The sequence below is a fragment of the Notamacropus eugenii genome, chromosome 4, assembly GCF_028372415.1.
Source record: "Notamacropus eugenii isolate mMacEug1 chromosome 4, mMacEug1.pri_v2, whole genome shotgun sequence".
Taxonomy (NCBI): domain Eukaryota; kingdom Metazoa; phylum Chordata; class Mammalia; order Diprotodontia; family Macropodidae; genus Notamacropus; species Notamacropus eugenii.
In genome coordinates this window covers 301,244,267-301,270,749 of record NC_092875.1, presented here as the reverse complement: position 1 = coordinate 301,270,749, position 26,483 = coordinate 301,244,267, and the positions used below count along the sequence as shown (strand labels likewise).

General features: G+C 36.9%; 1 protein-coding gene across 4 annotated transcripts in view; it reads right to left on the bottom strand.

The window, feature by feature from the left end:
• Positions 1 to 26,483, bottom strand: part of PKIA (cAMP-dependent protein kinase inhibitor alpha) — a 79,351-nt gene that overhangs the window by 12,840 nt on the left and 40,028 nt on the right. The gene's annotated exons all lie outside the window — the stretch shown is intronic.

Here is a 26,483-nt window from a genome sequence, read left to right as displayed (position 1 = left end):
TATTTTACAGACAATAAATGAAAATGATGTGGGAAAAAATAGGTGATTATTAAAGTACTCATTGGAAATGTCTTGCAGAATCAGAAACCAGAATGGAATCATAGGATCTAAGAGCAGAGAGGTACCCCAGAGATCATCTAAGTCCAATCTTTAACAGGAATCAATTTTTTAACATCCCTGATGGCAATCCAAACTATATTTGAATGTCTCCCTCCTCATAGGATCTGTGTCACAATGAGGTTCAAACAAGTATGAATACAGGGTAGATGAATTCCTTTAGAAAACTTTTGCCTAGCAAAAAGATGTCAACATCTCAATTAATAATAAGCCTCTTCAAGTAGAATCTGCTTCCATAGAATTCTAAAGATTACAACTTGACTCTCCTTTAGAATTCTTTGTGGGAAGATTGTCTGTAGATTCTAAGATACCTACAATTGGTGTTTCACCTTCTCCCCAATGAAAAGTACCAATATATTTTCTTTTCACCCCTGATTCTCCCTAGATTTTTTAAAAATTTGAGCTAAAATGTGCCAGTACTTGGCACAAGTAAACAGTTCTCCATTTTCTCTGATTACTCACCAACTGGTCCCTATTCATGTCTTTGCTCACACTGTCTCTCCCATATTTTAATGTTCTCTCCCGCTCTTCCTACCAATTAATGAATAACCATTACCTCTTTTAAGACCTGGCTCAACGTACTTCTGTTGTATCTCATTTATTTTCAGGAACTTTATTTATACCCTATAGGACTGAAGACAAGCTCCCTTTCTAAAAGGGCTAAAATCTTACAACTGTAAGCTCAGGCCCATAAAATAACAACAGTAACTATAAATACCTGCCATGTATAAAGTGGCTGATAGTACAAAGAAAGCTTTATATTAATAACTTGTTTAATCGTTAGAGCAACTCTGTGAGGACAGGAGCAACTATTATTTTAACATTTTACAGTTATAGAAACAACTTTGGAGAGATAAAGTGCTTTGTCAAAGGTCACAAAGCTAGTAAGTGGAGCTGGAACTCAAAATTCCATCTTATGTCTTTAAGTCTTGATATCTTTTTACCATAGCAAGTTGTCTCAAGAGCCAACACAGCCATTCAAGAGGACTTCAAACCTCACTGCAGCAAAGACCACCCAGCTATAACAGACGCATTTCTCTTTGCTCTGCTACTCTTAAACTAACACGTAGATGTCTCCAAGCACCTTCAGAGCACAAAATGCTTTAATTAGGATTTTAGAGATAATCTAAGTCCATTTCTTTTATTTTACAAATAAGAAAATGATGGACAAAGAAATGACTTAACTACTAGCTGTGTAACATACCTAGTAGTTACTTACAAAGCCAGGACCACAATTCAAGTCGCTTACTCTGAATCTACTGCTCTTGACACCATATTTAAAGAATATTTATAAGAGAAAGATGGTCATTATAAAAAATGCTCCACTTTCTCATTTCACTGTGAAAATATCAAAAAATCTTAGATTTGAATGTGATCTCAGGTCTAACTTCATCCCATATATTCCAAGCATTTTTTAAGCACCTATTTTAAATCCCTAGCAGAGAGCACTGTGTCTTATACAAAAACAAAAGGAAATCCAGTCCCTGACCTGATTTATATAAGAAAGTGCAGAGACCACATTAACACAGGTAAATATAGATGATAATTTGAGAACGATAAAGAACTAACAACTAAGGGGTAATAATTAAGGAAAAGTTTTCTCTCCAAAGATGTGAAACATGAGTTGAGCTTTGAAGGAAGCTAAGAATCCTAAAAGGAAATGGGTGAAGGGGAAGTGCTTTTCAGACATGGGGGCAGCCTGTGCAAAGTCACAGAAATGGAAGACTGAATCCTATTAAAGTAATAGAGAAACTGCTCATTCTATTAGGAGGGAATTTTTATGCCTACTCAATGAAATCACAGGTCTGGACCAAAAAAAACCCAAACAAAACCAATCGCAACTAAGATGGCAATGACTTTTTGGTCAGCTACATCACAATGTTTTATAGTGATTTGGATAAATGTTAAACCTTTCGATTTAATTCGCATGACAACCTTCACATTTCTTTGAAAATGACACTTACCAGATGCACTGGGAATACTGAAACAAAACCATACAATATTCCCAGTTCTGCCACTAATTTGCTGTACTGACTATGGGTATTCATTTCCTCATTTGCAAAATTAAAAGGCTATTCTAGCTAATCCTCAAAGTTCCTAATAGCACTAACATTCTGAGCCTATATTAAGTAGTTTAATGTAATTATTATCTTAGAATCATATCTTTAAATTCCAGAATTCTCACATTCATCTTAATGAGGACTATTTCTTCCTTTCTTTGAAAGTTTTCACCATCTGTTTAAGGCCTATTTAATAGATAAACTCATGGAGCTATCTGATGTCTCACTCTTTTAAAGATTTTTTTTTTTACATCATCTATTTAATATTTCAAAGAGTTCTTAAATAATTGATCAGCTAATCCTTGCAACACCCCTGCCAAGTCAGTCAATTAGCAGAAGGAATACTGCTGGTTGGCAAGTGACAAGCAATATTACTAGAACATTACAAATGAAGAAACTAAAGCAGAGAGAGGTTAATCGACTTGACCAATGTCTCACACAGTCAGTGGCAGGTCTGATGTCAGAACTGAAGTCTGGCTTTATCACCATAATCACTAAAAGAACAGTAAGTACTAAAACCACTTAGTACTTTAGGACTGCCTGGAAATATAGATATCAAACAGTCCAATGCCCTCATTTTACAGATGACTAGATCAGTGGCCTCAAATAGCAGATTTGTTTTACAATTTATATCACTACTTTAGTATGCTGTCACCTAGCTTTGTGTTTTGGTCTACAAAGACTCCTTAATCTGATTACATCATCTGAACAAGAGGACAAAAGGCTGCATAATATATCTTGAAAGTTCTGAGTGAGGAACTCTGGGGATGTTTGAGATGGCTAAGTCTCCTACAAGAGTTCTGAAATCCTAGAGTAAATGAAAATTTTTTTTGAGAACTCTCCCAGAAACATGTTTCTTTTTCTTGTTTATGTTAAATGTAGCATCTAAAATGACTATATTTCCAAATTCATTTGAATTAAATCTACTATGTGACAAGGTGCTATGCTAGGAGCTGGAATTATAGAGATGTAGAAGTCAGCCTCTGAATGTTTTACAGTCTAACAGGGGAGGCTGAGGGAGACACAATGAATGTATAAAAAGTACAAGGCAAGGTTGTATGTGAAAAGAGGCAAAGATGCTAGCCTAAGTGTTAGGAGAAAAAGTTAAAGAGAGATTATTTTTCAGGTGAGGAGACTGAGAAAGGATTAATGGAGGAAAGAATAACTGAGCAGAGTCTGAGGAAAGAGAAAGCACCTCAACAGGTCAAGATGAGGAGGGAGAACTTTTCAGGCATGGAGGAGTGTATGTACGAAGGGTAATTCAGGATGAGACAGTAGAATGGCTAACAATTCACTTTGGCTATAATGTGCATGAAGGGGCATCTTATGAAATAAGGCTGGGATAATGAGGATTATAGGCTCCCATAGATTTTTGAAAAGAACCTCAGAGGCCATCTGTTCCAATTCCTCCAATGAGAAACTGCAGCCCCAAACTAATTACACACAGCTAACAGGTATCTAAGGTGGGTTCTGAACCTCAGTACACCTTATTCCATGTAACAACGTTTGATCTACTATACCATGCTGCCTTTAGAGCTGGAAATGACCTTAGAGGTTCATCTTGCTCCCCACCTCTTTTTTAGACAAGAAACTGAGACCTTGAAGGGTAACTAATGTGTCCGAGAACACACAGGGAGGAAAAAAACAAAAACAAAACAGAAAGAGGATTGGAACCTAGATCCTCTCACTTCAGATTCAGTGTTCCTTCCACTGTTTCCACATGCTCAGATGGGATAGTGCCTTAATCCTTAGGCAATGGAATTTTTATTTGATCTTATATGCAACAAAGAATGAATCAATAGTATTGTCAGGTATTAAAGAGGGCTTCATGGAAATCAAGCAGTGACAATGGCCTTTGAAACAAAAAGAAAAGACATTGAAATGGTGATGTAATACCTTGCATTGCTTATTCCACAGGATTGTAGTGAGGAATCTTAAAATACTATGTCAGCATTAACTGCCAATAATACCCAAGAGGACAGCAAGCAGTTCTAGACAAACAGGCCAAACAAAGTGGAAAGAGATGCTGGCCAGGGACTGAGAAGCATCTCTAGGGATGGCATGTAGTCAAGGTTGTGACTAGGGTGAGGTAATTGGGGCTGTGCCCTTTGGAGAGGCAAATTTGGAGAGTGCTTAAAGCATCTGTAGTCCTTTAGCAGCAAGGAAAACAACAATGCTTGTCATACTTCTTTCTCCCAGAAACATCTAACATCTAAACACCTGTGTGTCTTCAGTCCCTGTGTTTAGGGTACTATGGAGTCTCAGGATGTGGTGGCATCAATGGGTTGTGTGCTGCTCTTCCTGAGAGCCTGGGATGTTGGCAGCTGGAGGTAAAGGGGTCTGATACCTTCCCCCACTCACTCATTTACCTGCCTCTATACTCTGTCTAATACAAGTGAATTTGTATTCCTATGTCTATTGCTTCATTAATGGTGAGTGAGGCTTGCCCCCAGGCAGGGGGTACCAAAGACCAAGGGTCCTTTGCTAGAGTATGGATATATTGGGTGTGGGTGCTTACACTAATATCACTGATCCAAGCTAAATACATCCTGTCTTCCTGATAGGACATCCTATCCTGCTTACTGATGGTCCATACTCATCCTTCCAATGAAAAGAAAGAACCACCATGTGCCACAGTGTCCTCAACCTGCTGTGTGCATGGGAAGATGAGTTTAGGTGCTGGAGCTGCTTATGGTAAGCACTGCTACCCTGCTCATTTGCTGAATGAAGCTTGTTTCTTCCTTATAGCAGGAATTCTTATGCCACTGAAACCTTTCCAGAATTCAGGTGAATACTGACAGAAAGAAATGGACAGTGTAATTATTATTCATTTTGATCACCTTACTATTTGCTTGCAACTTCTACTTTAAAACTTGTATTTGGTGCCTCTATCTCTTCTGATTGTTTCTGACTGGTCAGTCATCAGGCTATTGTGCCATGAAGGCATAAGGCTAACATCAGATCAGTATGGGTCTAGAGTAGGAAATTATCCACGGTGTTAATTTCTTCATACAGTTAACTGTCATCAAATCTTTACTATTTCTTTATAAAGCTAACTGTCATCAAATCTTTCCTCTACAAAAGGGAAGCTATTATTTCTGGAGATCATTTAACCTGATAACCTAGAAAATCCTATGTCCTAGTGGAGATGTATGATTGAGTTTGGTGGCTGAAATACAGGTGAAAAGTTAGAAGAGATAGTTAAAGTTAGGTGAGTGTACAAGCTCTCCAAGGAAGAAAATACAGAAGGAAGCAGGCAAGAGACAACAATTCTTGGGGATCACAGAGTTTAGACAGAAGAAAAAGGGAAGAGAAATTAGTAAACAAGATGGGGGGAAATGATCAAGATGCAGACCATTATCTAAACAGCATCCACTAGGCTTGCTGGATCCAGGCGTGGGTTGGGAGCTAGGATGGAATCCACAGGATGAAGTAAAAAGATGAACCAAACCACATCTTCAGGTAGTGAAGGCTCAAGAAATCAGTACTATGACAGTCTAGATAAGCACAGGGGTGCTAAATTAAGCATGGGAAGAAATGCCAATTACTCAGCCTATGGTGGCAGTACTTGGACTGGATTCCTATCAAGATGCCAACCTGGCTCATTCCTTGATCACCTCAGTGGGATATAATGACTCAGCCTGATGGTTGTCTGTGTATTTAAAGAGAAAAGAAAATCAGGAAAATATTTTCCCATGAGAAAAGATTTTCAAGAAGTGACTGGTCAATTTGCAGTACATACTACATAAGGTTGGGCAGCCCAAACACTAACAAAAGGCTATTGCCAAGTTCTGAGAGTGATTCTAATTGTGTGGTAGGGACAGAATCCAGATTTCAGAAGTCAATAGGGGAATGGATGTATTGCAGTAGAAGCTGTGGGTACAGATGAGCTATTTTAAGAGTTTGGCAGTAAAAGGAAGAAGATAAATTGAATAACAGCTGGGAGTACCAGTATTCCTAGGGAAGCCTTGAGCATATTAGAACATGAAAGGGAAAGATTCCATGGAAAGATATGAAAGGGGAGAGAAAGGGGGAGATAGGGGAAGAGGAGAAAGAGAGAGAGAGTAGGAAAGGAGAGAGAGCAAGAGAGAGACAGAGATAACTATTAATTCTGGGAACAAAGACCCCAGAGGAGGTAGCAAGTGGTAGGACAAAGAGTATAAGAGAAAGGTTTAGTTTTGGAGAGGGAGAGACCAGAGGAAGGGATAGGAGGATAGTTTTGAAGAAAATTACATGACAAAATGAAACAGATCCAAAAGGAGAGAAAGTGGAGAGTTTTAGCCTTCTATGGAAAGCAGGAGATGAAGTCATCTGCGGAGTGTGTGTGTGTGTGTGTGTGTGTGTGTGTTTGATGGGGCTAAGGATTTAAGATTCTAATGAAAGGAAAAAAAGTCAGTTACGGGCACTGTAGCAGGAACTTATTAAGAAAAGAACAGAATCAATAAATATCACTGAGGGACAAGTTCAAGTCTGATGGCAAGAACCTGTACAGGACCAGTTCTTTCCTGGACAGTATCTTACGCTGGCAGTGATTTGCATCCCAAAAATGGAGAGAGAGGATAATAGGGGTGGTAGGGACTGGGGATTGGCTAAACAGGCTAAGCCAAAGTTCAGTGGAAAATAACAACCAAGGAGGCTGGAAATGGAATGCTGAATATACTAGTTGCATATGTAGTCTCAGGAATGGAATGAATTCAGTGTAGCCAAGGTATAGAAAAAGGAATGTGCAAAGTAGGAAGGAAGGGAGTCACCCTGAGAGAAGTCATCTATAAAAGAATGATATGTAAGCCCTATAGATGTGATAAGGGAAACTAGAAAAATGGAAGATAAGAAGGTTGTGTCTGGAGATAGGGGAGGAGGTGGGGCAGAGATATCAGATTTTGATCTATGCCTTACAACAACATCCAAGAGGTTGGTTAGGAGCAAAAAAAGCTTCCACTCAAGGTATGTGAGGTCAAGGAATCTTAATAAAGATGCTGAAGTAGGGATGTGTTATGGGAGGCTGTAAGTCTTCGAGGCCTTTCAAGAAGTTGAAATAATGACCTTGGGAATTGTTTGGTATATATCTGGGTAGATAGCTAAGATTTCAAATAACACACAAGTGGCTTCTGTTATTTCAAATGAACTCACTGTCTAGAATTTGGAGTACATCATGAAGGAATGAGACTATAGTTCATTCTATAGAATTTGAAGCCTTGGACTAACAGAATAGTCTGACAGAGGAATTTAATTCTATTAAATACTGTATATTGTACCACAAAAGGAGGCAAATTAGTAGTTTTAAGCATATTCAGGAAGCTTCCCATCCTGTGAGATATTGCTACACTCTCGAACAGAGAGAAAGAATGAAGTATATTAAGTTCTTTGAGGGAAGGGACTTATTTTTTTGTTTTTATATGCTCAGCACGTAAGTCATTGCCATGGACACTTTTGAGAAGACAAGGTATATAATTTCACTGGTACATAGGTGGATGGCCGAAAATTCCAATCACTCCCAGTGAGGAAAATCCCTCTCACAATTCAGGTTGGCATCTACTCAGCAATCTATAGGCTCTGAGTGCTGCCTGTGGCCATGAGAGATTGTGACTTGCCCGGGATCACATAGTATGCAAAAGTTTCTATCCATTACCACAGACTGCCTCTATCAATATAAATATTAGCAAATAACTCTTTATTAAAATAAGTATGTGCAAAATGAATATAAAGCAAACTGTATTTAAACATGACTATATTAGATACGATAATAATAGCATTTAGTATCTGGGGGCAGGGAGGGAGAGAGCATTTTTCAGCACTCTTCCAAATCTTAGGATCATATGCCATTCTAATCAATTAAAACATGTAAGTGTGCACTGTGTAAGAGGGGTTTATTTTTTTTTAATTGGGGAAAGGAAGTCCCTGCATTTGACAAGTAAATGTGGATCATTTTCTTGCAATCTCAACTACAAGTGTATTTCTGTAATAGTGACTGCACTTTCTCCAAGATTCCAGTACGAGATGTTTCCAAAGAGCAGTTCTTCAAGAGAAAGAGTCACATACTTTTGGTGGTAAATAGGTAGTACGGTAATAAGGTCTAAGGTATATTTGGTATGATCGAATAAAACCATCAGCCACCAAGTATTTAACGGACAAATATATTCCAACAGTGTATTGTGTTAGGTGCTAGTGATACAATGACAAAAATGAAACTGTTTGTGTCCCCAGAGCTTATAATCACGGAAGATACCTTGTACATAAATAATAATAATGTAAAGCACCATGCATATTATTTTATCTGAACCTCATGACAACCTTTTTTGAGGCAGGTGCTAGTGTTATCTTCATTTGACAGGTAAACCAGAGGTTTAAAGAGATTAAGGGACTTGTCCCCCAACAACCGCCCCCTTCCCCCACCCCCTGGCCATAGTTTCCTAGTTAAATCACCTCCCCCATGGTGTGCAAGCAGGTACTAAAAGCATTAGTTTTCATTGACTTAATGAATTTTCCTTAATTGATATTTTCTATTGAGGAAAGCCTATCCTTATAATTTGATTGACAAGCACTATTCAGTTCTTCCCTACCCTTCCCATGAACATTTAGAAGCATGCCTGTCTATTTTACATTCAAGTGATACTTATATGGATTTATTACATATATATATATATATATATATATATATATATATATATATATATATGGATTTATTTGATTGTGTTACAGCATCTCAGTGATGTCACTTCTAAGATTTTTCTTCCAATCATTTCTGATCATTTCTTTTCTCTCTAAGCCCCAACAAGGCACAGTATGGGTCTGTTGAAAACCAGTCTTAGACAACACAGATACATCAGGTCTTCTTTTAACACCCACGGTGCTCAGACATGGTGACTCACATGGGAGAATCATTATTCTCTCTCTCCCTTAAATGCTCTTGTCTCCTACCTCCCACCTTCAAGATGAAGCCAGAGAGTTTTGAGGGGGGCAGTAAAATGAGGGATGACTTGTCAAAGAAGTTTAACATCACATTGCACTTGGATTTTTAACTACCTGTCCATGAATAAATGTATACCACATCATGTTGTGATCAGAGGGGGAAAAAAGAAAATGCAGCATTTTCATAATTATCCATCTCTCTAGCACACCAACAGAAACTCAACCAAATGGTAAATCTCCTGAGGCTGAAATACTTGCGCAGAATGAAAACCTCTTCTCCCAGAACTGGATGTTATTATGTGCTTAAAAGATAAGCAACCAGCACAACCACCCTTTTAGATACTGATGCATCTCTCTGAGAACTATAAGACTATAGTTGTAACAATTTTCCCCCTGCCTCCCCTCTACACACTCTTTCTTCTGTTTTTTCCATTGCTATGATGAAAGAAAAGTAAGTAAATGAAACACGAGAGGAAAAATCCAGTTGGTCTAGATGGAAGTGGGTGGGATGGAGGCAGAACACATCTATTTGGAATTGGCACTCTTTTCAAGCAATAATAAAGAACAGTTCTCAATTGCACATCAATATAATGCAATACTATATTTAATTTAAATTAGGCAATGGTTTCTTTCTCTTTAAGGAAGAAAACAGGTCATCCACGTAAAACATGTACACACAACTGCACATATCCATGAATCTTTTTGTCTCTTTATCCTTTAAAACAGCAAGCATTTCCAATTCTCCCCTAGTGTGTGAACATCTATTTCACTCTAAATACTGCCTGTCGAAAATTCTTTATTAAAACCTTCCAATATGTCTCTTCCCAGCCAAAGGGAAGAACAGGTGCTATGACTGTGTTTTTCACATATTTCTAGTATATATTCTACTATATATTCCCCAACTGCCAATTTATCTTCTTTGTAGGTGCCAGTTTCCTACACTGTATTTAAGCAACTCCCTCAATTGTCAAAATGCCAGTGGGCATGCCTTCTTTTTTCCTTCTCCCATTTGCATATATTGCTACAATTATGTTTTTGCACATTGCTTTATTCTGGAAAATATTAAGACTTGCTAACTTTCTTTTAAGGAGCTTGCATGAGCTCGAACTCATTTTCTGGGCTGAGACCAAAAGCTCTCATTGACCTGTCAGAAAGCTTTTGCTCTAGAAAAGGAATCATTCAAGCATGTAATGGAAGATGCCCTACTTTTAGCTGCTATGAATTCTACAAACAGGTAGAATCATTTTACTAATTTTATGTTAATCAATAATAGCTCTCAAAAGAGAGTCAAGAAATTTGTCCTCAAAGTAAAAATCCAAGGATGGGTTGAAAAGCAACTAATATGATAACTCTTATTAGGAAAGGGATACACTGATAGGCAAAACATTTCTGGCCCGCAGGCAAAAAGCTCATTTGGCAAAGGAGACCAAGAGCAAAGAATCTACAGTCATTTTAGGTACTGCCTTTAAAATAAAGAAAATCAGTCATGTGCTTCTGGGAGAGCTGTTCTAATAGAAACTCATATTTCTAGGATGTCAGAGTCTTTAAAGGGAGCTCTGAAATTAGACTCCAGAGAGCTCACACCTCCACACAGTGTCAGCTACCAAAGTCACAAGACACGTGCCTCTGTCTCTCTGTTCAGAGGATGTACTCTAATCACGTTGTGGACAAAAGTTAAGATGTACATAACAGTACAGACACAGAGATGGCATATACTTAAAACAAATGCAATCCAATCCTTTCATCTGTAAAGGGGAAGAAGCTGAGGCCCAAGAGAGGCCAAATTCGTTATAGCAAGGACTTATTAAGTATCTACCAAGGGCAAGGCACCATGATAGGTGATAGACACAAAAGGAAAAATGTAAAAACACTTCTGCTTGCAAGAAATTTATATTCTACTAAAGGATACAACATATAAATAAAAAGAAAGAGAAGGCAAACTTAAGGAGAGAGAACTAATTAGAGGGATCAAGAAGGCTTTGCATAGGGAATGGCACCAAAGATGAACCCTAAAGAAAGCTAAGAATTCTAGGAGATGGAGGTGAAGAGAGAGTATGAGAAAGCCTATACACAATGCATGGAAGTGGGAGATAGAATGGCAAGCATGGAGAACATAAAGAAAGACAGTTTAGCTGGGTGATTGATCAAGTGAAGAAGGGTCCATGAGGTGAGACTGGAGAAGTAGACTGGAAATAGCCTGGGAATGTCTTTAAACACTATTATGAGGAGTTTGTATTTTATGTTATGGAAAATAGGAAGTCAATGAACATTGTTGGACAGGAGTGACATGGTTAGACCTAGGTTACTTGGGCAGATGTGTAGGACTTAATGAAGGTCTTATGGTCAGTTAATAACAAGAGTAGGGACCAGAACTCAGATCTTGTGCCTGGTCTAGTTCTTTTAAATTAATCTGTAGATTAAAGGAACTCAGATGAAAGGACTTCATTGACAAGAGCTTTCCCATGTATATCACAATATTAACACCCTTGTGAGTAAAGATCTCTTCATTTGATCACATAATAACTGTTTGATTAACAGGTAATTCACAAAGTATCTTAAAGATCTTAAATTCATCACATAATAATGTCAATCAGTAGTGAAGGAATTTAGAATGCCCATCATATAATCAGGAGGTCTCTTTTTCAACATTATTATTAAATAATGCCTTAAGCAATTCTGGGCTGGAACTACGAAGGTGGAAGAAAATGGGCTGAAAAGCCTTTGGGAATCTGAGTTTTCACCCTCTGCCAAAATGCTACAGAGCAAACAATCAGTGAAAGAAAAGCTTAGTAATAATGAAAACTTTTGTTTTTACTACTGAATAATTCACAGAGTAAGCACTAGAAAATTCTTAATGTAATTATAATGCAAAATACTGTATTTTCTTAACTCCTCCTGGCAGTAACTAAATGAACATATAGCAAAAATAAAATCTTGAGATAAATTAGTAAGAGTTTATTGAACTACCTGCAGAAATATATCACTATTTACCTTTAACTTCTCTCCCAAACTACCTTGTATTTAACTATTTTGTATATATTTGTATTTATTAGTATATTAACTTTATGCTATACATACTTATGTTCTCACTATCTCCTCCACTGGAATGAAAGAAGTTTGTGAGCAGGGATCATTTCATTTTTTATACTTGTATCCCCAGTACCTAACAGAGTTGCCACACAGTAAGTGTTTGATACATATATACATATATGCAACTGAAGTAGCATCCCTGATCTCTTCCCATCTCATTGTAGAGTGTTGCATTCATCTTCTTGTTTACAGAATTTTGCAATCTAAGAAAAGTAACAATACCTTATATTACATAGTACTATAGTACCTCATAGGGGAACAGCATGGTGTGGATGGAGTTGTGAACATGGACTCAGGAAAACCTGAATTCAAACCCTGTCTCTAAGACTTACTAGAGGAATGACTGTAAACAAGCACTTAACCTAACTAAACTCCGGCCACTCCCTGACACTAGCTTCTAAATCAAGGGTTCTTAAGCCTTTTTGTGTCATAGATTATACCATTTGAGCAGTAGGCAGAGGAAACAACATAAACACCAAGGCAGCAACCAATTGCCCCAGTCTCACTAGAGGAATATTCTTGAGGTACATTATACAGCAAGAAGGTGGAAAAGATGAAGAGGAAGGAGAGAGGCAGGGAAAGATGGTAGATAAGACTCTAGCTCTAGTCCTTTTTCTATTTCACCATCTCACTCTCTACTCCCATTCCGAGTCTCTGCCAGCAGCCATTCTAAAGATCAGTGATGGAGGGAGAATGCCTCTAAGCTGAATGCTTCCTGGGACCAGTGCCCTCATTCACCATGCTATCTTCTTGGTTGCCATTATTTCATTGCCTGCACTAAGCAGCCAATTATACTTATCAACTAGCACTTCCTATCCTATGGACGACAAACCTTCTCTTTTCCCAGCTATAGTGATTAAAGATCACCATCTACAGAGGCAGACTGCTTTACCCTGCTACTTCTCTGTACACTCACCCTGGTCTTGTTCCATCCTACCGCACTCTAAATCCTATTGTCTTCTGCCTTATTCCTGTTTTATCATAAATTGATTCTACCTTAATCTTATTAGTCCATCAAAAAGCATTTAATTAGCTACTTCCCCATGCCACACAGTCAGGCACAGTGCTAGAACTGAGGGGTAAAAAGACAAAAGCAGGTCAATTTCTGCTAAGGTAGGAGAAAATATATATAAGCATATACAGAATCTACTGACAGTTCTCCCTTTATGTAAATTCACAGAATATAAATTTGACTTTATGTAAAGAATTCTTACAGGGATGAGAAGGTAACAAGAAACATATAAGAAGAGAAAAGAGTGTGTCTGTAGTTCATTCCTGATTTTTGTGAATTTGACAAAGATGAATCACATGGTTATTCATTATATAGGGCATATCTGAATTCAAGTCTCCTTGATTCCAAGTACAGTGCTCTGTTGCTCTATAACCTAGTGGAAAATATGGATGTTACACATGACTGAGAACCTCTGAAAGCCTGAGGTCAAACCTGATGACTACTCTCACCTTCTGGTGATTCACACAGGCACAAATGATATTGCCAGAAGGAATCGGAAAGCATTGTCTTCTGTGAGAAAACGACAATCTTAGGCACCCGTGCGATTTCCAGCACTGCTTTAAATGAATTGCAAGAGCTTTAGAAGAGAATGACAATTTTGGGAAATGAGCACGAAGACGATAATGCAAGTTTCATCACAAGACGAAATGATATCTGAGAATAGGATTTGAATTTCTGGATCACAGCTTAAAATATAGGAAGGATAGGCTCTTGACTAGAGATGGCATGCACCTAAAATAAAAGAATACTTAAAAAAAGAAGAAAAAAGGATTTGCCTGAATTCTTGAAAGTTGACTCAAAAAGGGGTTGAAACTAAAAAGGAAAGGAAAGAGAAAATTTCCCAAGTACAGCAGCAAAATTAAATATTATAGAGAAAAGAAACTACAATGTGGGAAAAATAGCAGATGTTCATAAAAATGACAGGAAACAAAAAATCCAAGAAATGACACAACAATAAATCTTATCATTTCAAAGTCTTCAAAAGCCTATGAGTGAAAAAGAGTCAGTGAAGACCTCTCGGTTACTTAACAAGTCTTCTAGTAGGTAGTTAGGCCTAAGTTTCTACCTCCCAGAATTATGTGACCTTGAAGAAACTTGAAACTTAACCTCCACCTTGGAGTGCCACCTCAGCATACTGCATGCCAAATGAGTGCTGTGTTAGCTTTACATTGGTTGTTTTACTACTTCCTGGCTCCTTATTTCTAAGGTAAATTGCCGAGTTTAGATTGTGAGCCTGCCTCCTAGCCAGTGGGAGTAATGGCCAGCAGGGAGGGTGGGGGATTTCCTCATTAAGACTATATAATCTTTGTTCTTGCCTTCAGCAAGCACCTCACTCTCCTGATTACTTATCAGAGAGGAGATGATCTTTCTACCGAGATCGTAATAAAATCTTGCTGCTTTGTGTCTACCTTGAAAAGTCTCTGATTTTCATTTGAGTAGGTGGTCTCTGACCAACACACCTATAATCCAGATGCACCCAAATTGTACAAGAAACAAAATGAACTGGAGAGATCCTAGCTCCAAAAGGTGGGTTTGACTTCATCGGTCTCACTGAGACTTGGCAGGAAAGTATCTGTGACTGATGTGACTCTGGAGAATATAAATCTTATTAGGAATAACATAATAATTATAAGAAGCGACTCTGGATAAAAGTTAAGGAGAGTGGAGTCTCTGTATATAAATCCATTTGCACAGCACCTTGCAGGGCCAGTATCTATCTGCCTTATTACAGACACAAGCTAATCTCACTTCTGGTTTCCATAACTCTTTTGCCTTGTGCTGCTGAGCTCAGGCTTGGCAAACCTGACAGGAATGGTGGTTGACTTAGAATACTTACTACTATACTACCTTCTGACCTTTATTTACATGAGACAACCAAACCAGGTCTGGATTATTCTACCCTTTAGTGACATAGAAAATGACCTTTTAAAAATGATAAATGGATGAAAAACAGGACAGATTTAAAATGTATTTCAGTATCTCATTACTAGGAAGTAAGGCTTAGGCACTGGGGAAATATTGGGCTGGCATAATAAGCAAAAATGGCAAGCAGCTAAAAATGGAAAACAGAATCTTTCTCTTATTGTATCTGTATCTTTCTGTCTCCAGGGTGTTCCTTAAACGTACTTCCATCTCACTGGGAATTCTGCTCAGTTTTCTAGAGGAATGGTGGATAATGGATGGCTAGTTCTCTTGAAGTAGACATATTTGACCTAGACATGGGGTCATTATATTTTAAGTATTTTGAGATGTCAAGTTGTGATCAAGCATTCCTGAAACTTTGCCTAGAGTAGTTGGCTATACTAGATTTCATATTAGATTGGGTCTTGATGACCAAACCTGGGTATATCTAATTTAGAAGTTTAGAAACTTTGGAAAAGTTTGGACATTGAGGCAGAAATGGAAAGGGATACAGAAAAGGGGCAAGGGAGAGAAGGTAAATGGGGATTATTTGAAAGGTGGATGGAAGACTAGACCTGGAGTTAGAAAGAACTAAGTTCAAATCTACCTTAAGATCCTTGCTAGGTGTGTAACACTAAGCTAATCATTGTGTCTGTTTGCTTTATAGTTTCAACTCCCTTCAAAAGTTTGTTGTGATGATTAAATGACATAATATTTATTAAAAAAAAGACATAGCACAGTTCCTTCCCACTTTTGCCAGTATTCATGCTTTTAAAGAAGCCTGCCAAAAATCAGCCTCATTAGTTTATATTTTTAGTAGCAATTCATAGAACCATTTCCTTTTTTGTTGTGGATTGGCTCCCTCAGTCACTACCTAACCACTACATATACAGGGTGTCCCAAAAGTCTCAGTGCAGTTTTAAGCTTTAATATAGACTGAAAAGCATTTATTTATAGAATTTATTATTTAATTCTAAATTTAATTTTATTTGTTTTAAAGTTTTAATAACTTAATATAGTTATTATTATAACTTTTGAAGCTATTAATATTGCTTTAAAGTTTAAAAATTTGACTTTTTTTTTAAAGACTTTTAGGATACCCTTGTGGTACACCATAACCTCTCATTTGCCAAAGTGATGGCAGTGGGGCTGAAGTAATCACCCTCTCATATACTTGACTCCAAAGCTCGCCAGTCACCTATCTTGGGGCCTAACAGGCACAATGCTTGAGGAAGTATTAGATATAATTGCTGAGAAGAGCTTCAGGCTTTATTCCTTCTATAGGATATTTCTATTTTATTAGAGGATTACCAAAGAAATGCATCTAATGGTGGAATTAGGTGGTGTTTGGAGAGAAGGTAAAGGTGACTGGGGGGCAGGGGAGGGGAGAAGAAGGATGAGTTTGGGGAGGGATGTGTGGTAGTGGTAAGAACTGAGGTAGAAGCTCCTTTTGATGTGGTTTGAATAATAATATAGACAGCACTTATAAATGAAGTTTTGTGAAGTGCTTTACATGTTATTTCACTTGATTTTCACAACCTTGTCGGGCCGGGTACCAATTAATTCTTTTACTGCATTTGTCAATTACTCATTGGCTTTAAGGACTTTGCCTCAGTCCAAGAAGAGCCAATCAGAAAACTTCCAGGAATTAATTCTAGGTTTTATATAGTTATGTCAAACCTCCTTTCTATAATGGAAGTGACTATCACATGCTAGTTGGGGAAAATCAAACTAAAGTAAAAGAAAGTAGGGAAACAATAATACAGAAAGTGGGCTCATTTCACTTATTTTTCTATCAGGATGTTTTTTTTTACAGGCTATTATTTCCCTACTTCCTGAACCAAGTCACAGGCAGGTAAAACATTCCAATTACTGCTCTCCCTCCTGAAACTATATTTGATTTATTTATCTACTTAAATGTATGCCACCAGGATAAGCCAAGTTCCTTGAAGGCAGGGGCTATTTTTGACCTTATCTGATGATCTGAACATATTAATTAATAAATGCATGCTGAGTTTAATTGCAATGATACATTTAAGTCTTGGTCATTTTTGAAAACTTAGTAAGAAAATGTTAATAATATATTAAAATAATAACTGGCATTTATCACCTTAAGACTTGTGAAGCAAACATGCCTGCTATATGCCATATACATTTCATTTTATCTGTTTTGTCTTTTGTATCCTTAAATGGACTAGTATCTAGCACATAGTAGGCACCTAGCAAATACAGTTTAAAACTAGAGCTTTTTATCTTAGGATAAAATTTTATTTTAAATCAGATTTTCATTGAATGTTGAACTGAAGTAAAAATTTTACATTCTGTACAAACTTTCTAAGTTAACATAATGCAGTAAATTTTTAGTGTAAACAGTTCTTTCTCATTCACACCCCATCTGTTTTTTTCCTGTGTATTCTCTGCTGCAAAGGCAGGACTCATCCTTCCTAATAGACTCCTACAGTTATTATGCATGTTTGTAAGTTGTCACAATTGAGAGGTGTGATGAAATCAGAGGGAAAACTAACATTATATCATCAAAAGCTTTAATGAGACAGAAATGAGTTCCAAATGAGAACTTACTTTAAAAGAAGAAAAAAGTGACTCAAGAAGGAGCCAAAAAATATATTTCTTTCAGTACAGTGTTATTTTGCTTTGCTCTGGTGTGAAAAATGCCTATTTATATTTATTCTCATTTACATTTTTCATGAGTAATGTAAAATAAAATGTAATAGCAGACACAGAATAATAAAGTAGTTTTGACTTCAACCAGTAATGCAGTTTCTATTCAAATCTCCTTTGCTTGAGCAATAATGAGACAATGACTCGCTTATGTTCATAAGCTTCTCCTTTAGTTTTAAAATAATAACTCAAATATGTAAGATCTTGCAATTCATTTGCACTAAACAGAAAAAGTGAGTGCTGTTATATTTACTATCTCAATAAAAAAACATAAGTATAACAAATAAAAGCAGAAAATCAAAACTGTGAATTATTAGAAATGTTTGGAAGCATAACCCCCAGATTTTATAGCCTTCTCTCAGAAAGCCAAATTCATGATCTAGCCAATTAAAAAAGTAGAAACAGGAAATTTTAATAATATATGATTTAGACCTGGTAGGAACTACTTCCATCATATAGCCTAACCGGCATAATTTACAGATAAGTAAACTAAGGCAAGAGAAGTTTAGGTGATTATCATCACAGGGTCACATAGTAAACAGCCAAGTCAGCATTCAAACTTATATTCTCAAATTCCAAAATCCAGTGTTTTTGCAATAATATGTTGTTTCTAGGCTACCATCCAAACATATGCATATGGGATTACTAAAGGACTCATCTTAACATGCTAGCAATGTACATTTGTGATAAATTTAGACTGAACACCTGTTGATGACTGCAACAGAAAAGAGTGATGGGAATTAAGGTCTCGTTTACAATTCTATTTTTAAGTCTAAATAAATTGCTCATTTGAAATAGGTTAGTCTGTCTTGATTTTGGTCAACAGTAAAAATGAAGAAATTAAACTGTAGGTCAGTGAGAGCGTTTGGTTATTACCTATACCATAACACTTTCAAAAAAGTCACATTAAACTATTTAAGCAGATATAAAATCAAGTCTGACACTGATTTCCAGTGAAAATTACAGAATGGATTATTAATAGGACTGAACATTTAAAGAGGGAGAAAATGAATGCTAAGTGACACATGGGCTCATTAAGGAACCATTAATTTGACTTCTTTTGATTAAGTTTCTACATTAGTAGACAGAGAAAAGAAAGGAAATGCACAATGACATAATACCTCTGGACTTCAAAAGGACTTTTGATAAAGGTGCACAATCCTGGTCAGCGAATGATAATATACTTAGAATTTCAAAAAAGATCTTTGACAAAGATACACTATATCCTTCCGGAAAATATAGAAAAGTGATGTTGTCTAAATGACAGTATACTTAGTTTGGAACTGGTTAAATGACCAAATGTAGTGTTGGCCAATACACTCAATTCAATTCAACAAGCATTAATTACGTACATATTAAGTGAATTACATAGTGTGCTAGGGATTAGAGATACAAAGGCAAGGCAAAAGAACCCTTCTGCTCACAGGGATCTTATATTCTATTGGAAATCTATTGTTATTACATCACTCCTACGACTACTGACTTTCTAGACTTCAAAACCACTTCTCACTTTCAACCCACCACATCTCTGTCAGAATAGTCAACATCAGTTCTTTTCAAAATAAATATATAAAAAGTGTTCTTTGGTCTACATGGGATTCCACTTGTTCTAGGGTTAGAATTGATGGCAGCTCACCTGATGGCTGAATCTTCACCTATGGCACTTAGCTACCTAGAAGACACTACTCCATCCCTCTCCTGATACAGGACCATGTTTCTTTAAAATTCTGGTCAAGATTCAACTTTTCTAAAAAGTTTTTCATGACCAATTTCTTGTAATTCTGTAATACTTAATTCTTGTAATACTTAATAATTCTATTTATCTTCAGAATGTCAGTATATACTGTGATTGCTTTCTTCATGCAAATACGTACCAAGTAACATTTCACTTTCATGCATGTATTTTCTATTTCCCCAAGTTAGAAAGAAAAGCTTTAGAGACTTGGTCTTCCTTTTCTCGTTCCCCGGAGAGACATGGGCAGCACCTTACATATAGTAAATAATATATAGTGACTGACTCATGATTAGTCTGTGAATTTTTCTGGCCATGATCTGCTACAGTGGTTTGCCATTTATACTATATTGTAAGACTGCCTTCAGGGCACTCATCAAGTCTTCCCTTTGCCTACCTATAAGCTGGCTTATTACCATCTGTTCCACTAGTGCTTTCTACGTTGCGCCCATCATTTAGCACAAAATCTCTGCATACATCCTATCTGCCAAATAAATTGGGATGGCTACAAAGCGACAGGCATAGCCCTGCAGGAATAACTTCATGAGATTTTAGTAATATAAAATCACTGGATTTAGAGTTGAATGGGGTCCTAAGCAATCATCTACATCTAAACCCCTCATTCTACAAATAAGTAAACTGAGACCCAGAGAAGTGATGACTTGCCCAAGGCCATGTGGGCAGTTTAAGTATCAGAAGTGGAATTCAAACTTTCTTTGGGGTCTTCTGACATCAAAATCCTGTTCTCCATACCATACCACTTTCTGCAATGCCAAACATTTCTTCCAAAGATTGATGTTCATGGGGAAATTTCTCCAATGAAGTAATCCAATGTGAAGCCTAGCAGCACATAGGAGGAGTTTAATAAATATTTGTTAATTGTTACCATATCTACCAGTAGTCATATATTTTATTTATATTTTCAATATATCTGTGGAAACTGAGGCTCAGATAAAAAAGGACTCTCTTTGTACACACACATGTAACCCTGTGAAACCATATATACACATATGCTATCAACCATCCAGGGTTATTGAGAGCATTCTGTAAACCTTAAAACATATAAATATTGACTTTCATTACCATAAAATCCACTCTGATGTCATGTCATGGCCTACAGGTGACCCTGACTCATTAAATTCTATGTCAGCAAACTGGGAGGCATCACTAAACTACAAAGGCTTTGAGTTCAAGCCCAACAACATATTATGAGAGTTTGTCCCCTAAAGATCAGCCTAGAGATTTCTGTCTGAAGTAACTTAAAAAGGCATCAAGTAATTGTCATTTGTGTCAGTTAAGGAAAGAACCATATTGGTTAAATCATACATTTTTCAAACACTAAAATACAGAAAGGAGATGTAGGCAGATTATCAACTTTTGAAAATGAAGGCCAAAGTTGGGGTTTGTACTATGGATGCATCACCAGTAATCTAGTCTTCTGGCCAGTTCTTTACACAAGATGGTGCATTAAACCCTCTGTAGTCTATGATCAGTAATTAGTACAAAAGGTAAATAAGACCAATATTAAGATGGGCAAAGAGTATGTAAAAGCAGCTTTTTCTCATGTTTAATACTGAAGCTGCAAAAAACTATAACTTGTAAAAGTATATTTTAGGAAGCTATGTACTTTACATTAAATTATATAGCACACTCATTAAAAGTCCTCCTTGATTTGCTTTAAAGAAACATAAAAAAGGATCTTTGTATCTTCCTTTGCATTCCTTTGCATCTTCCTCTTCATTGCAGCTACAAAAAATGAACAGTTTAAAAAAAATAAGATGTATTCTAGTGTGTGAACAATCCTTTAATCATATTCAGAACTGTTAAGAGTAATTTCTTAAATCAAGCATTCTGACAGGCTGAGTAATTTTAAGTGCTTAATGTCATGGTAACTTACAAGACCAGAATACTGAATAAAAAGAAATTGATCCTTAATTCTGAAAATTATTAGCATTAGGATAAAAAACTTACATAACTATTTTTTCAATCTCTTTAGAAAAATAACTCTAAAAGACTCACAATTTCCCCTATTATCCTTTTTGTTTTTTATATAAGCATATTAAAAGGCTTGTGTTTGGTGAAGGTTAAATTCATACCAAGAAAGAAAAGTTAAAAATCAGTAGTGTCTCTGAACTGACAGACCATTTGTTTTGTGTTTAAAAGTACTGTTTTGTATTAGTTTATCTGTTGTGTTTCATCAAGGGATGAAGCATCAAGTCTACCATCCATTTTCAGAATAAACAAGATAAAGGCAGCTAGGTGGCACAGTGAATAGAGTACCAGCCCTGGAGTCAGGAAGACCTGAGTTCAAATCTGGCCTCAGACACTTGATACTTACTGTGTGACCTTGGGCGAGTCACTTAAACCTTCCCCGCCTTCCTGCCCCCAGCCAAAAAAAAAAAAAAAAATTGAAATAAGAATAAACAAGACAAAAATATAATAGAATTAATAGATCTGATCAGTCTCAGATCACTTAAATTTACATAAATGCTAAATGGCTCATAGCAACTTAGTAACGAAAATGTAGTTCTGACTTTAGTCAAAACATTTTCCACAACATCAGTTTCTTGTCAATTTAAAAAAACAACTGTTACCTTGAACACTGAATTTAAGATGACCTATAGGTCTTCTATGGGCATGGTCCCCTTGAAGGCCAGAGCCATGAAATATCAATAGTGTCCATAATATTTAGAAAAAGTAAATTTGCCCAGTGATTCACAGTAAAAAAGAAGTGACTCATCTTTAACATTAAATGATTTTGCTTATATTCTCACAGAGAACCAGTAAACCCTTGGATTAGGCAGAATTTTAATCCCTTACCTAAGTATTGGTACTCATTTATGCACACACCCTCTTTGCTGATCAATAGAAACTTAATTGCTAGGCTGGCTTCTTTGCCTCTCCCCAATCTGGGATGCTTCTAGCCCACCTACTCCCAGGTCACCTAGTTTACATATAGGGTACAAAGCACAATTTTAATATTACTATAGGTAAATTTAGCAAGAAATGTACCATCAACTACAAATGAAGTTACAACATACTTCTGAGTCAAGAAATGATACCCAAATAAACTGGTTTTTGGTTTTTTTTTTTAAACTTTTGGGTGAGGTCTCTTCCAGCTTTGAGAGTCTATATTAGTAGGAATGATTTGAACATAATTTTGATTAATGAAAGGGACCAGGAAATCCTGGATATCTGAGACTGAATGAGAAAGTGAATAGGTACTACTAAGGAAGAAAAAGTTACAGTTCAATTAAATTTTGCTTTTTTTGTCTAGTTGATCATTTTGCTTAGGGCAAATTGAGGTCAGTTTATTGGAAGAGATTAATAATAATGCTGAAGTTTGATGATAGCAGGAGATGAAAGAAAGAGTATAATCTAGCTATACTAACTAAAGTTACTGGGAAATTGGAGGGGAAGGATGTGATTATGTAACTATGAAAAGATGGGAAGGGGACAGTCTACGTAGATTGCTTGGATTCAAAGATGAATGACGATCATGAAGGCAGAAAAAGGTCTAGATGAGGCTGCAGGGAACATGACCCTGTGAGTCACAAGAAGTGAGAAGAATATCCTATAGTGCAGAAGGATGCAGGGGCTAAGATATTCTTCAGGAGAGGGCCAAAGTTCTGTTCCAAGTCAAGGAGTGAAACAAATATCAATCTTAGCATTTAAGAATAAGGATGAAAAGGAGTTTGTATTGCAGCAGAAGGGGGATTCCAGAGGACACTGGAGGCTGGACTACAAGATTGACATGACAGGTAGAAAATCTGGGGACAGGCTAAGCTGATTAGAATACAAACAAGGGCTTGAGAGAACACCATTTGAAGGTAAGAAGGAAATACTGGGTGAGGGAGATTGGGAAGCCAGTATCAGAGGAGGTAAATTGTTATGGCATGCCCTTTAGCAGAACCTGTCCATTAGACGACTGAACAATTTTGTGTAGTATGGCTCTGAGAGCTTGTCCCTGAGTGTGTCCTGCCACTTTTCTTGGGGAAAGCTGACTTTCCTTTACCCATGTAGAACAGCAAAAAAAGCTATAACAGATAGTTAGCTAAGTATAATTTTCAGGTACGTGACTCTCATTTTCTCTTAATGGAAATGAGTCCTCCATATACATTCAGTTCAGAGGAATTGTGTTGGTGGTGAACAGGCTGTACTGCTAAAGAGCTTGTCTAAACATTTAATGTTAAAATGGGTTATAAGACAAACTGGCTAAGAGTGGGCTTCAGGAGGAGTAATATGGTTGGATAGGGCTGAGATTCTGGAAGACAGCACTTATAACTTAGGCTAAAACAACTGAACAAAATAGAATCAGGAGGTAGGAATGGTGCGGTCTGCTCTACAGTAGAAACCTAATCAGTAGAACACTTGCAAAACTCATAAATGCCATCTATAATGGATGTAATTTCTAAGCACCTAAAAGGCTAGAAACTAACTCTGTTTGAAAGACATTCATTTATATTTGGAGTTGGAGTCACCTTGTTGCTACAGTACATTTTCCACCACTCTACTAAAGGATATGCAAAAGAGCCAGATGCTGTGTGATCGAAAACAATGAATTTGCTGAAATGACACCTACACATTACGCATGCACCTGGAAAGTCAACTTTCAGAGGATGAAGTCAGCAGGCAAGGAATATGCTCATCCACATGGAAAAGCCTTGAGGCTGATGATGAAGTTATTCTGTTGAGAACTTATAAAATATTGGTGAATAGAATTTAGTATTTTTTAAATAATTGAACAAAATTGTTGTGCTTAGATGGACTTTTGTTATCAAGAGTCAATTCATTAAAAAAAATTAGATTACAAAATAATTGCATATACATATAAAATAATCATATTAGAAAACAATCATGTGTTGATTACAATGTGGCACTGTGGACAGAGCCCTGGACTTGGAAGTCAGGAAGACCTAAATTCAAATATGACCTCAAACACTTCTTAGCTGTGTGGTCCTGAATAAGTCATTTAACCTCTGTCTGTCTCAGTTTCCTCATCTATAATATGGGGGTAATAACAGTATCTACCTCCTAGAACTGTTGTGGGGATAAAATGCATATTATATGTAAAGTGCTTTGCAAACCTCATGGCGCATATAAATGTTAGCTATTATTATTTATTCTCATTTGACTTGTCATGGAATTTGTGTGGCCCCATGCCAGTTTTAAAAATAAAAATTAAAGAATCTCAGAATTGAAAAGAATTTAAACTTGTATCTGAGTGAGAATGTTTTCTGAAGATACTCAAAAGAGGTCAATGAGATTTTGGTGGTTCCCAGAAGATAAAATACAGACTCCTCTGCCTTTTAAAGCTCTTTAAAATGTGGCTGTAGCCTACCTACCCAGGGTTGGGGAACCAGCAACCTCCAGGCTACAAGTGACCCTTTGGTCCTCAACCGCTGCCCTCTGACTGAATCCAAACTTTACAAAACAAATCCCCTTAATAAAATGATTTGTTCTGTAAAACTTGGACTCAGTCAAAAAGGTGCACCCAAGGACCTAGAAGGTCATATGTGGCTTGGAGGCTGCAAGTTCCCCCCCTTGTTTGTATTCTCTCTATTTTCCATTACCGTTCTTGGTATACAACACTCCATCTCCTTTCTCTATTTCCGTGCGCAGGACTTCCTCTAAGCCTGGTACTTGTCTTTTCTTACCTCCACTTGCTTCAAAAGATCAGTCTAAGTACCACCTCTTAGAGCAGAACTTCTAAATCTGAGGTCTGTGAATCTGCTTTTTAAAAATATATTTGCATGTATTTTTGCAAGTATATCTCAATATAATTGGTCTTCTTTATTAAACTATTTATTTTGTGAATTTAAAATACTGCTCTCAAAAGGGGTTCCCCCAAAACACACAGTTTCCCCAAACAAAGCAAGCTAGTTGAGCACAGGGATTGTTTTTCATTATGTTTATCTGAGTGCCTAGAACAGTACTTAGCACACAGGCACTTGATAAATGCTTGCTTCCATTCAAGTGGGAAGAGGCAGCACTTTATCTTAAGTAGCCTATTCCCCTTTGGGTTGGTCTAATTAGGAAATTTTCCTTCCATCAACTTCTAAAGAAGCTTACAACCCTAAAGCTATGATCCCATTATCTGAAGCCTACATTCCAGTCTGCCACTGCCATGGCAAAACAGAATGTTTCTAATCTTCTTTCCTTTAACTACACAGCTATTTCATCCTCTTCCTTTCTCCCACACCTAGTCTTCTCTAAGCTCCTTCAGTCAGTCTTCCTACATGTGGCATGATCCTGAGACCCACTGCCATTCTGCTTGTCTTCCTGTAGGCATTCTCCAGTCTATCAATATCCTATCTGAATGTGGTACCCACACAATAAAATATAGCATGAACGGGAGAATACAATGAGGTTATCATATCCTGAGTCCTAATCACTAACTATTCCTTCCTTATTGCCATCTAAGATTATTTTAGCTAAGAGATCATCCAGTCCAACTAACCCAATATAAAGATGTTGAAACTGAGGCCCAAGAAGCGTAGTGCTCTGTCAAAAGTTGCAAAGCTTACTAGTGGCACAGCAAAATTTAGCTAGTGCTAAATGGCACTCAGGTCATCAGAAAATCCATTCAATAGACTTTTCACTCTGCCATGCTAAGGCATGGGATTAAACCAATCACCTTATCAATAAGAAAACAGTCATGGTCTTTAAGTACTACCTTTTCTTCCCCATTCTACTAGCATAAGAAGAAACTCTTGTCCAACATTTTACAATAATCAGAATTCCACTAAGCAGCTGAATCAAAATATGAACTCTAAAGACCTTACATAAAGTGCAAAAGAACATTCAAGATTCCAGGAAATACTAACAATACTACAAAATACAAGAAAAACCTTTACTCAGCGTTTAATTACATGTGTTTTGTCTTCTCCTTCCTGGTGGAACTGTTCCATCCTTGTAAGCTTGTCAGTACTTGTCATAGAAGAGAAGTCAGCAAAGTGAGCAGGGCTGAACCCTATCATTC